The following is a 13,218-nucleotide window of genomic DNA, read 5'->3' on the forward strand; positions in this document are numbered from 1 at the left end:
GGGTTACACAGCTCTAGTACTGAATACAGAGCACTAGAAAGGAAAGAGGTAAACCAGGACCAAAATGTGATGGAGGGACATTCTTTTTGAAAACCAAACCAAAAACAGTAGTCCCATTTTCAGCTCTCAGTGTAATCTACAGAAACCAATCAACCTTCAGTGCACCTGCTGACAGCTACAAATAAGAGAGATTTCCACACAGTCCACTTTCTTCTGAGCCACGGCAAATATTGAAAACCAAGATAGAAAAAGAAATGTAAGTCCTGTTTGACAATATTTTCATAAACATTTCAGTCAACTGTTAATTATTTCCCATCAGTGTATAGTGTCTTGTTAATTGTTACCACTTTTCTAAATTAAAAGAGAGAAATTACTTTGCATCTACAAAATCCCAGATTAGACAGGTCCTGATTCCACAAGGCACTTAAAAGTCACGCTTAAAATTAAGCATGTGCTTATGCACTTTACTGACTACAGATGGGATTGCATATATTTAAAATTTAAGGCCCAGATTTTAGTATTTAAGGGTTGTGGCACTCAGCATGGAAATGCCTAAGTCTCATTTTTCAGAAGGGATTTAGGCACTAAGGAGCCAAAATCCCATTGGCTGTCAGTGGGATTTTGGCTCCGAAGTGCCTAAATCAATTTTGAAAGTGACACTTAAGCATTGCAATGCTCAGTGCAGTAATGCCTAAATACCTTAAAAAGCTGGGCCTAAATCAATTGAACTCAGCGATTAAATAGGCTTGATTCAGCAAAGCATAAGAAGAGTTCAGCCCTTCGTAGATGTGATAGAAAAGAGATGTTAGAAAAAGGGGGTTTGCTGTTTAAAGGCCAAGTTAAACAATATGTAACTAGAACTAACTTGATTCTTTTACTCCAGTTCAAAGCTTCCATTTATAGGATGAGGCTGGGCAAATGAGAGTTAGTGTTGGTGTCTCAATTAACTTGACCTTTTCAATGACACCCTCTTCTAATGTGTTTAATTCTTTGAGATACCACAGGCCAAATTCTGCTGTCACTTCAAATGTGCTACTATGGATTGACACTGGTATAATTTGGCCCTACATCTTTATATGGATGAGCTGTTCTTTTTCTAATGCAGTCAGATGACAACTTCTAAAACCTGGATTTGTGCTGGAAATGGCCCAACTTGATTATCATACACATTGTAAGGAGAGTGATCACTTTAGATAAGCTATTACCAGCAGGAGAGTGGGGTGGGAGGAGGTATTTTTTCATGCTTTGTGTGTATATAAAAAGATCTTCTACACTTTCCATAGTATGCATCCGATGAAGTGAGCTGTAGCTTATGAAAGCTTATGCTCAAATAAATTGGTTAGTCTCTAAGGTGCCACAAGTACTCCTTTTCTTTTTGCGAATACAGACTAACATAGCTGTTACTCTGAAACTTTTAACTGAACGCACTGGTAGAAAAGAAAAGGCCCAGCACCATGTACACTCTGATTCCCCTATACTAATGCCTAAGAATAAACCCACAAGTAATAACATGGCCTGTGAAACCTTCTAGCTTGGTGCTTTATTAAAAAGCAGAATCAAAGGTCACTGTTTCATTTATAATACAATTATCTTTCTTTGCAACTGTGAGGAAGGGAGGCATTATTCAAAAGCCTGAAATACAACCCTTTAGTTCCTCAGTCATACTTTACTCTTGCTGCAAGGTAGTCATCATCAGTGAAATTTACCAAGCACTAACAGTGCACCCAGTCTAAAAATGTTGTTTTGAATTCATACACTGTGAGCCCGATCCAGCAGCTCTTATGCTAATGTGGTAGCTAACTTGAGTAAAGGCTGCAGGATCAAGCCAAATATGATTGGAGTCAAAGTTTGACCCATGGAATCAATGGAACTGTGTGATCACTCTAGAGATAGACAAGCATGGTACCTGTGAGAAATTATTTCTATTGCCTACTATAACAAATATTCTGTTTCTTAGGGTCTTCTAAATTCAGTATAAATGGAAAATAGGCCATGACTTCACTGAAAATATTGAGCTTCTTTTTAAGGCTACATCTGGACTGTGAGCTAGGGGTATGATTTTCTTGCCTGTGTACATGTACTCATGCTAGCTCTGATCGAGTTAGAGTGAGTATAAAAGCAGTGTAATTGTGATAACATGGAGAGTGGCAATAGTGGCATGGCTGAGCTATGTCCCGCCACCGGTTTCAGGTGGGTTTGTACTTAGCACAGCTCAGCTGTTACGCCACTGCTGATATCACAGCTACACTGCAATTTATAGTCTCACAAGCTAGATGAGAGCTGGTGCAAGTATGTGTTTACTAGCCGGGGAATTACACCTCTAGCTTGTAGTGTGATCATAGCCTAAAATGGGTGACAAAGCAAAGTCTAGCCCTGGACAAGACTATATAAGTTACGGGTGAAGAATAAAGTTGGGATTTTAAAAAGCGTGCAGCATGGGAATAATTCTGCTTCCATTTAAGTCAAAGGTAAAACTCTTACTGACTTCAGTGTAGCAGAGCTAGGTCAACCCCAAGCACCTTTGAAAATCCCTCCCTGTGAATGTACTCAATATTTTATAAGCCAAAATCAGTAAGGTTCAATACTCTTATTTAAATTATACTGAAAAACAAGAGCTGAACTACAATAAGATTGTAACCATAGAACTAAAACAAGTACATGTTCTATTCTATTATTCTGTAACAGCAGTCTTTTCTGCCTCATGCTTGTCTCCCAAACCATTGTTTTAAGAGATCTGCTAATTCCATTTTTTGACTTTCCTTCAGAAAGCACAATTAGTGCATAAGATTTACTAATGGTTATGATTTATTGTTTTATTTATTTGGTTTTAATAAAATAATAGGTGCCTGTCTAAACCTGAAGGTGCCCCTGCCACAGAATGCAGGAACCAACCAAAGCAAAATGATATAGTGTGATATTAAGTGCTGATGATATCCTATAGCAAGGGTAGATCTCCAAGGAAGTAGAATTGGGCCTAAGAATTCATTTGCAACAAATTTGCAGAGCTTGCATCGGAAACAAGCATCATGGTATGTAGTCAAAATTGAAGGTTTGTCGCCAGTGGAAAAACTCCCATTGGTTTCTTGGAGTGGACCTATTTTTTTAAGATGAGATTTTTCAAAACAGCCTAAGGGATTTGGATATCAAATTCCCATTGTATTGGGTGCCAAATCCTTAAATCATCTAAAAATCTGAGCCCTAAACTTTATTGGTAATAACCTCTTAGATTGAATGTAATATTTCTCCTTGCTATTATTGGCACTATTAGAGGTCAACGTTTACCAATAGTTATCATACTGTGGTGTTTGACATACAGCAGTTCAACTTTTATTAGAACGTGGACTATATGCAGCATCTCAGGTACCAGTTCAGTGACAATTGTTGACTGTTGGCTGTGTATGGGTGACAACCGTAGTTTTGACATTTTCCATTTGGCATTTCCATTTTCACCCTGGTCCTCATCCAGTGACTACTGAAGGTAATGAGAATGCATCCATTAATTTCAGCAAGCACTGGATCACACACTTTGTTATTATATACGCAAGTTAACGTGACAAAGGATTGTTAATATTTTTATTTGCCCTACGTGCCATGGAAGGTGTTTTGCCCTGTTCTGGGAATAAAAACAGAGGGAGGTGAGTAGAACTGGCTGTCAAATATTTTATTTTAAATAATCATGACACTCATTGAATAAATTTTGTGACTAATACATTTGTGAATTATTCCACCAGCACTAAGTTGGTGAATAATGGGAAAAAAAATTAATAATTTATCTGAAAGATATCACAAGAATCATACAGTAAATTATTCAGTAAATATGATTCACCGATCTCTGAAGTGTTTTTTTTAGTTAACTGGTACGCCCTCTGCTGGAGGAATAGCAACCTCAATAGGAGCAGAAGAAAAATACTTGAGTCATGAATTAAGGATTAATAATTTTAAAATTCTTTGTGTACAGAACTGTTGGTTTTTAAAATTGATACTTAAAATCATGGAGACATTTCTCACCAGATTACAACAGTTTCAATCGAGGCCAAATTTTGCACCTAAATACTTGGCAATATCCCCTGAAGTTACAAAATCAAAAAAAGTTTTCTAGTTTAAACACTTTGGGTCAGATTTTCAGGAATGCTCAGAAACAGAAGCTCCCCTTGAGAACAACTGCATTTGAAGTTAATCACATGCTTAAATGTTTTGCTGAAGCATTTGCTGGAGCCTGAGCAGGGTAGAGATGGGCACAATAAAACCTTAACTACACTTACAGAGCCACTGGATCCTATTATTTGTTGACGGGATAGAGAGAGACATCAGTCCTGCTTGTTTGTGTGGCACCTAGCACTGTGAGGTCTTGATCCAGATCAGAGCCTTTGTGTACTGCAATACAAATCATACATAAAAATAATACTGCTATTTCATGTCACTACTCTGCCGGCAGGACCAGCCCTAGCTGGAAAACATTTTTGTCCCTGCTGCCCCCTCCCCATCTCCCTGAGCAGCTGAGCCAAAATAATAATTTTAAAAAAACAGGCAATTAGAGGGGTTGGGGGCAGGGCGGGGAGCAAAGTCATAGAGGGGATGGTGCCTCCTGGAAGTTGGTACCCAAGGTGATTGGCCTCCTTGCCGCACCGAGAACCGTCCCTGTTTGCAGGCCGCTGATTCTTCTTGCTCAGTAGATAATGTTCATTGTGTTTCACTAGTCCTGTAATGTCTAACCACCACTCCACCAGATCTGTGTAGCTTTTCAACCAATCAGTCCATACCAAAGTCTCTCTCAAGGCTATCTAAAGAATGGTGATGGAAAAAAAGTTGCAAGGTTCACTATGTGCCTGACATTGAAGAGTCTTTCCCTCTGAGTTCAGTGAGCCTTTGTTCAGGCCCCATCTGAGCAACTTATTCCAGAAAAAGAAAATTGGGCCTGTTTCTGAACTCACGTGCAGATCGGGAACAACTCCACTGAAGTCAATGAAGTTAAACTAGAGTGAAACTAATGTAAATGAGAGAAAAAATGAGGTCCAATTTGTAGAAGAGCAAAGCAGAAAAGTTATAATTGGCTACTGGAAGTGGCAGAGAGCAGCCAATTAAGTCCATTTAAAATTTCTTCACCTAAAAAACCTTGTATGTTAATAAAATTGCATTGTGCTGCCAGTCCCTTTGCTATCAGCAGTCTATAGACTACAGCTTTTATTGTGTAAGAATGGATGGCATCACTTAGGAGAAATATGAAGACCAGGAAACATTCATTGTTGGATACACTAAAATTCAGAGTGGAAATCTTGAATTAATTTACTTAGTTCACATATAGGTCATTTGTTCTAGTGAGGAAAGAATCATAAGGAAATGTTGGTAGAATACTAATGATACAGCCAGTATCTTGAAAAGTGATGTGGGATCCATTATATACAAAAGAGAGAGTGATTAGCTAAATCATTTCACTACATTTATACCAAGATTTGAGAAATATACTAGTATAATGCCAGCCTGGTATAAATTTTGGTTTTTTAAACATAGTAAAAATGGTGCTGCAGGAACTTTTTTGCCAAAATAAAATAGCGGGCAAATTTTTTAGTGGCAAAAAAGCTTTAGGTGTATTACTAATAACAGTATTCTTAATATTAAGATGCAGGGAGCCAGACATTGCTGAGCAGCCATTTGTGAAATCTGTTTTATCATCCTCCCTAGCCCTGCAGTGCCGGGACTGGGCGGGACGGGGGCATGGCCCCAGCCTGAGCTGGGGCCACCGCGCAGGGAGACTAGAGCTGCACAGAGCGGGAAACGGGGAGGGCGGTCTGGGAGCAGAGTGTGGCCAGGGCCACACCTGGCTGTTTGGAGAGGCACAGCCTTCCTCAGCCTACGATACCTGCCGCCCATAGGAATAAGTGTGTGTAAATACACAATCTTTATCCCCCTTTTAAAATAATCTGTCCCTGAAATCTATGAAGGCCTCCAAGACTGGAAGAGATCACCATCATTTTGAATATTAGTTTGTGTTATAGTGGCACTTAGAGGCATCAGCTGAGATTGGGAGCTCCACTGTTCTAGGCACTATACAAACAGGTAGTAAGAGCCAGTCCTTGCTACAAAGAGTATGAAAAAGGAAATACCATCTTCTGTATTTTATGGATGGGAAAATGAAACACAGAGACAGCAAATCCATCACATAGAATTTTGGGAAATGAATCCAGATCTACTGAGTCACAGCCTAGTTCCTTAACCCAATGACCATCCTACTATTCAAGAGAAGAGATTGTGTAGTGGAAGCAGGGTAATGAAAATTCAAGGATATAGGATACTGTATTGTTTTTGTTCTTCATAGCAAAAGATAACCTTTGTCCTAAACTCAAACCAAACTTTTGGGTTAGAAAAGGTTTAGTCGGTCTTTCTTCACACCTGTGAGCGATAAAAGTTTCTGAAACCTCTCAAGAAAGCCTTTTTCTACAAGATGTCCAGCCCAGTTCTGCAGACCCCCAGAATTTAGAGAGTTCAAATAAACTTCAGAAAAAGCATTTGTTACAAGAGTGCTCTGTGTCTGGTAGCACTGCCTATTATTAAGGTTGACTGACTCATCCCATAAGCCCTTGTTTTTCAATTGCTTATAACTTTGCCAAAATTTTACTTTCTAGGCCAAGTGTCTGACCCAGGCTGAATTTTGGGGAAAATTTCTACCAAATGGTTCAGCTGTTTCTGTGAACGAGGCTACGGAAAACATATTGTTTTGTCCACGTTAAAAAATGCTGGTGATCTTTTCTTTGAAGACCACTTGCATCCACATAGTTTAGAGCAGGCATTTGAAATTTATCATGGATGTGTCTTTTGCTATTTCTGTGAAAATCCACCCAATTTTTGCCAAGTTATAAGCCTTTGACAAATTGCAGTTACCACATTCTCAGTAAAGACTTAGATTTTAGTAGGTAGATTCCCTCCTCAATGGGCATGCTCCAGCCTGGGGCTCAGCATGACTTTCCCTGAAATTGCAGCTCTGGACTGCTGCAGTTCCAAGCAGGGATCAGACACTAGAACTGAAAACAGAGAACCTGTCTCTCATGTGTTCTGTGACTCTTCTGCTGGGTCCAGGCCGTGAAGGAGGAAACTGTCTGTTTCAAATGCAGAGGGGAAAAGATCCAGACCAGGGCGGGTGCAGTAGTTTGGGGCAAGGAACCTAGAGGAGGAGGAGACTGGGACTGGAGGCTAGCAAAGGTTCAGGGAGAAGGAAACTGGAATTGGGTCAGGAGGAGCTTGTGACTGGCTATGCAAGAAGGAGACCATATGACCCCTTCCTCATTTGTTGCAGAAGCTGGAAGGTTTGTAGTGAATGAGGTGGGGATGGCAGGAAGAGAAAGGAGAGTCTCGTGGTTAAGGCAGTTGAATGCTGCCCCGGAGGATTGGATTCTATCCCAGCCTTTGCCACAAAGTTCCTCTGTCATGCTGGGCAAGTCACTGAAAGCAAACTTTTCACAGCTGGCCACTAGTTGTGTATTTCTCATTTTCTGGGTGCCCAGCCTGAGACCCTGGAGTCTGATTTGCTGAGCTCTCACAGCTGCAGCTAAAGTCTTGGGAGCTGTGCTTTGAACAAATAAATTGCTCTATAATGCTAACTACTCTGAAAAATTGCTTCCTAGGTGTCTCAAATTGGGCACCAAAATTACTTGATACTTTTTACTTTAATCTCTGTGCCTCAGTTCCCCACCTATAAAATGGGGATAATACTACCCCTTCACTTCACAGGGGTGTTGTGAAACCAAATGAATGTTTGCAAAGCACTCAGTTACTATAGTGATGAGCACCATACAAAGCCCATGCAGTTATTAAGAATTCTGTCTTCAGAGCAGGATTTGAATAGCATACAGTAAGTTAGGCATAGGCCATACACTGAGCAATGAGAAGAAAACAAAATATTGAACGACTGCTCGTTAGGTAAGCACTGTCCATCCTGTGCACTGAAAGAGGTAGGGACCCTGTAGCAAAATAGTATGTGTTCGTGTCATACACACAAAAGGGCCAAATTAAAACTGCACAAGCTGCAGCAACTCTGAGAACAAAGTGGCTACTTTCTTGAGACAGGCAGATGTCTTAGATGTGCAAAGGTGCAGAAAACAAAAACTTTAAGCTACATAAACCGCAAGCACCTACCAAAACCCCAGGTCCAAACCCTACCAATCTGGGGGGAGATGCGGATTCAGATCTATCAACTTTGCACCTGACCCCTCTTAAGTAATGGTTCAATCAAAATCCACAGCTCCAAACACCCCTGAAACTTTGGAGGAGTTTGTATTGTAATCTGAACTTCGTACGTCAGGCCCGTCTCTAACTTCAGATCTTACAATCCTTCCTCAAAGCTCACCTTTTCTGTAATGTCCACAGTTAGTGAGAATATGATAAATAATTACACTGGTCCTTCTCTGTCACTCTTTTAAACTAAGTTCCTAGGGGCAAGGAATGTCTTTTTCTTTGTTTTGGACAGAGACGAGCACAGCTGACCCAAATAAATAACATAGATATTATCCTAGTCTGTGCAGCAGGCACTTTCTATACAATCTGCACATGAAGTAATCTCTAAATATAAGAAGGAAAACACAAGAACAAACGGACATATGTTGTTTTATTTTAGCCTTTTTGATGCTCTTTTGACATCACACAATGATTTTTATGTATCATTCATGCTGCTATTTACCAAATAAACATCTAAAGCATTTTTAGTTCAAGGATAAAATATATCAATTTCTCTCCCTTCTCCTGTGAGGCTGTTTATATTAAGAGGCCATAAGGCTCAGTTAATCTTTGCAATGGAACTGTTATATTGGTAATAAAATGGGAAATGAGGATGCCACAAACACCGTATCTATACGGGGAGTCTAGAGATGCAAAACAATTTCAGAGAAGTGAAGCCATTAGCAAAAATAACAGATTGCCTATGGCAGCTAACCAGATATATGCACAAAATATTTGCTAGAGCTTTCAGGATCTTTGATAGAATTAACACAAAGAACATCTAGCTCTGTGTTAAAACCCTGTCGCATACATTACTTTAAAGGAAATGCAAACAGGCTAAAACTCTGGGTGTGGGGGCGGGTGCATAGTCACATCTCAAGCAACACAAAAGATGCAGGCACCAGCAACCCCCAGTAGGCATAAGTGCAGAGCCAGTGCAGGAAGCTGCGACGCCTCCTTCCCCACAACACCTGTTACAGGATGCATGTCAGGAGTGGTGGGGCAAGAGAAAGGAATGAGGAGGGGTTGAGAGGAGGATATGCAAAGTGCATTGTGCTCTAGCTATCCCCAGGTGGCATATGGGCGTGTGGGGGACCATAAGCAGCTGGCAAAAGTTACAGCAGACTCCAGGCTGCTTTAATCTGCACCATGGTTACATTTGACTCAAGGGCTGCATTTGACACATCCCTGTTTTAAATAGTTATAACAGACAATATATACAGATAATCTTTAGACTACAGTTTGAAAGTGTGTTCTGTATAGAGTTGGTGTTTGCAGTAAGCACCTTAACATGCCTGTTTTTAAAAAAATATAATTAGAAACAAATATTAAAACTACCAAGGTGCATAAATTAAGAAATTCAACTGTTCACAGTAATTCTACAAACCACATTTACCCTGTATTAAGGCTGAATGCTGCATATGACATTATTTATGCCAGATTATTTCCTTCCAAAGACTACATCTGATGCATCTGATGAAGTGAGCTGTAGCTCACGAAAGCTTATGCTCAAATAAATTTGTTAGTCTCTAAGGTGCCTCAAGTCCTCCTTTTCTTTTTGCGGATACAGACGAACACGGCTGCTACTCTGAAATCTGAAGTTTTGTTTTTTCCTTATTTGTACATGTATCATAGGATATTTCTAACAATACTTGGAACTTGTCTCTGAGGCCCTCAAAGGACTTCAAAACCATCGAGAGACTCCATGGGGTAGGATAGTATTTTGCTGATTTTACTGGTTGGCTATGTAAGACCTAGACCTTGATCTAGCAAAGCCTTTACATACATGGGACTACTCAGGCACTCAAAATGACACACATGCTTTCGTAGTTTGGGGCCATAGAGAGGCTAAAGTGATGCCAATCACAGAGCAGCCAATGGCACTCAGGTGTTTGAGTTTTGCTTGCACAGATACTCATGTAAAACACATTTTAAGATTGAGTGCGCAAATATTCACTAACAATGAAGTTCAGATGGTCTATTTGATTGTAATATTGAGCTGCAATAGTCCTGTGGTACTGCTTGAGCCAAACCAGGCAAAACTGTGCGGCGCTTTTGTGGTAGATGAGCATCCATTAGGGTGGAATCACCAATCTCATTCTGAGATGAGTTATAAAAGACATGTTTTAAAAACTCCCTGCTCCAAATATAGCAGTTTAGTGCATTAATCCAGTGTACCTAAAGCTTATGTGGCTTATCACCATAAAATATGCCTTTGCTGGAGCTTCTGCACAGTGTCAAAATGTGACAGCTCACAAAACCCACAATGCAAGGGTATTAGAGTGTTTTTAAGCCTGTGTCTATGGGAGAGAATACATTGCCAATTCAGAATGAATCAGAAAGTCTCTTCTCAGTAAAAGGCCTCAAAGCTTTGATGATAAACTGATGCAACTTCCTTTGCATATTACATTGCAATTTTTTGTGGGAGGCCTGTTTTCTGGATATACTAAAGTTTGAAGCAAGTAAAAGCAAGGGAATGGAGAGGAGAAAGAGAGGAAATAGAGACCTTGAGTGTAGGTTTACGTGAATGTAATTTTATGTTTTTTTAAAAAATTCAGCCCCAGGTTGTGAAAGACGGTTATATGATATAGGCAAACCAAAATATTACATGTTTAATTGCTTTTATTTTGAGGCAATTCCAGTTGGTGCTGGGTGTATAATGCAAAAGAATTGGTCACAATCACTTGTTTAAACTTTTGAATGATTTTTCACTCTGATGAATCAAGTTTCAGGATCAAAGATATACATCATCCAATCAGGAACAGAAATGATATCATGTGACCTATGTATCCAATAAAAACAGCTTGAATTTCAACCATTGGATATCTGAAGTACAACAAGGTAATAGTGTACCTTCTAAGAGCAAATTAGAGGCTGAAATACCTTAATATTTAAATATGTTAATATAAACATTCCATGAAATATTTGCAAGCAATGAACAAATTAATAGAATTTGAGATTTATTTGCGAACAGAAAAGAGGACCAAATTCTATGAACAAATTAGAAAATAATTCTCCCCCTAGTTCCAATTCCATAATTTATACTTTTGAAACATCTTTTGATAAGAAATCTTTCTCCAGGTAATCTAACCACTTTACATTATGGGTGGGTTTTTCAAAAACACTTAGGCCTGGTCTACACTGGCGGGGAGGAGCGATCTAAGTTACGCAACTTCAGCTACGTGAATAACGTAGCTGAAGTCGACTTACTTAGATCTACTCACCGCAGTGTCTTCATTACAGTGAGTTGACTGCTGACGCTCCCCTGTCGACTCTGCCTGTGCCTCTCACTCTGGTGGAGTACAGGAGTCGACGGGAGAGTGCTTGGGCATCGATTTATCGTGTCTAGACTAGACACGATAAATCGACCCTTTCTGGATCAATCGCTGCCTGCCGACCCAGCGGGTAGTATAGACATACCCTTAGTGTTGGCCTAACTCTTCTCCATTGAAGTTAATGGTAAAAACTCACATAACTTCAATGGGAGCAGAGTTTGCCAATCCCAAGCGCTTTTGAAATCCCTGCCCTATCATTTTTAATATGATAAAAAAAAAAAACTATGCCAAAAGAGTTGTGTGTTTTTTAAGGTGCTCTCCCACTTCTTCAATGTATTCTTGATTTCTCCTCTTGTATATGTGCCATTTTCTGATCCCTGGGCCAAATACTGTCCTTGGCTTTGCACAAATGACACTCATTGAGATGAAGTTGAGAATTCTTTATCAGTGATGGTAGGGGCACACAGCCAACAGAAGAAAGTGGTTCAGTATAGTTGTGCCTTTTTCTTTAGAAGTCAAACTCAAGTAGTCGAACACAAGCTATTGGGCTGAATACAGACAAGGATAACTGTCTGATATTCCATGACCTGTGTTATACAGGAGGTGAGACTAGATGAGCTCATGGTCCCTTCAGGCCTTAAAATCTGTGAATGTATTCACTGTATCAAACTCTGTTTCTGTTTTCTTTACTGTTTAGGATATCCTCCCAATTCTTGTGCATAGTTAGTTCTTTAAGCTTCTTTATTCTTCTCTGACCATTTTCTTAAGTATTTTTTCAAATTTGGTCTGTTTATACCTCTAGCTCGCTCTTTTCTCTCTATCTTTTCTTTCAGTGTCTTGCCTTCATTTTCATTCCAACCATTTTAGCCTGTGCTTATTTGGTTGACTACTCTGCTTAGTTCCTTTTTTTGTTTTGTTTTTGGCTTATTCTTTTTATTACTCAGGCTATATTTTTTTCCTTTGGAGTGTATTCCCTCCTTCCCAATTATCTCTTTTTTTCATGTTGTTTTTCTTTACTCTTGCTTTTCCCTTGGTTCCATTGCTAGTACGTTTGTTTTTCAGTTTGTGCAGCTTCTTTAGGCTATAACTTCTATCAGCTGCCAGTAGTGAGAGGAACAGTATACAATGAACTAGTCCTCAGGGACCACTGTTTCAATGCACAGAAGGTTTATGGAGACCTATTCACACAGCACAGTTTGTTTGCAGTGTGATCAGCACTGGAAGGGAGTTTTTTTCGCAATAGAAATGCAGATAGTCAGCAGTGGATAAGAGAAAGTTTGAATGGCATGAGACAATTGGAATATACTTTCTATAAAATGGAGATCCATTTTGAGCACAGTAACTGAGAACCTAATCCTACTCCTTTTGAACTCGAGGGGAGCTAGATTGGGCCTGTAGAGAGGGACTTTCACATCAGAGCAAACTAGAAAAAAAAAACATTTAAAGACATTAACTTGGCTGATTTTTTCCCAGTGTTCTTATAATATTGTTTTATATCTATACAGAGACTAGACCTAAAATTATAGCATACGGACCCATACCACAGTAACTCAAAAAAATTGGCCATGTAAATATTTAGTAGGACAGATCAATTGAAACAAAGTTATGTTTTATCTGTATTTTAACCAGGCCCAGATTAACCAATGTGCACTCAGTGCGCTTGCACAGGGCCTCCATCTCAGGGGGATCATTGACCACTGGAAAACAGACAAAACTGAGTGGTGCTGTGACCCTGTGC

Source organism: Lepidochelys kempii, chromosome 4 (assembly GCF_965140265.1).
Source record: "Lepidochelys kempii isolate rLepKem1 chromosome 4, rLepKem1.hap2, whole genome shotgun sequence".
Classification (NCBI taxonomy): Eukaryota; Metazoa; Chordata; order Testudines; family Cheloniidae; genus Lepidochelys; species Lepidochelys kempii.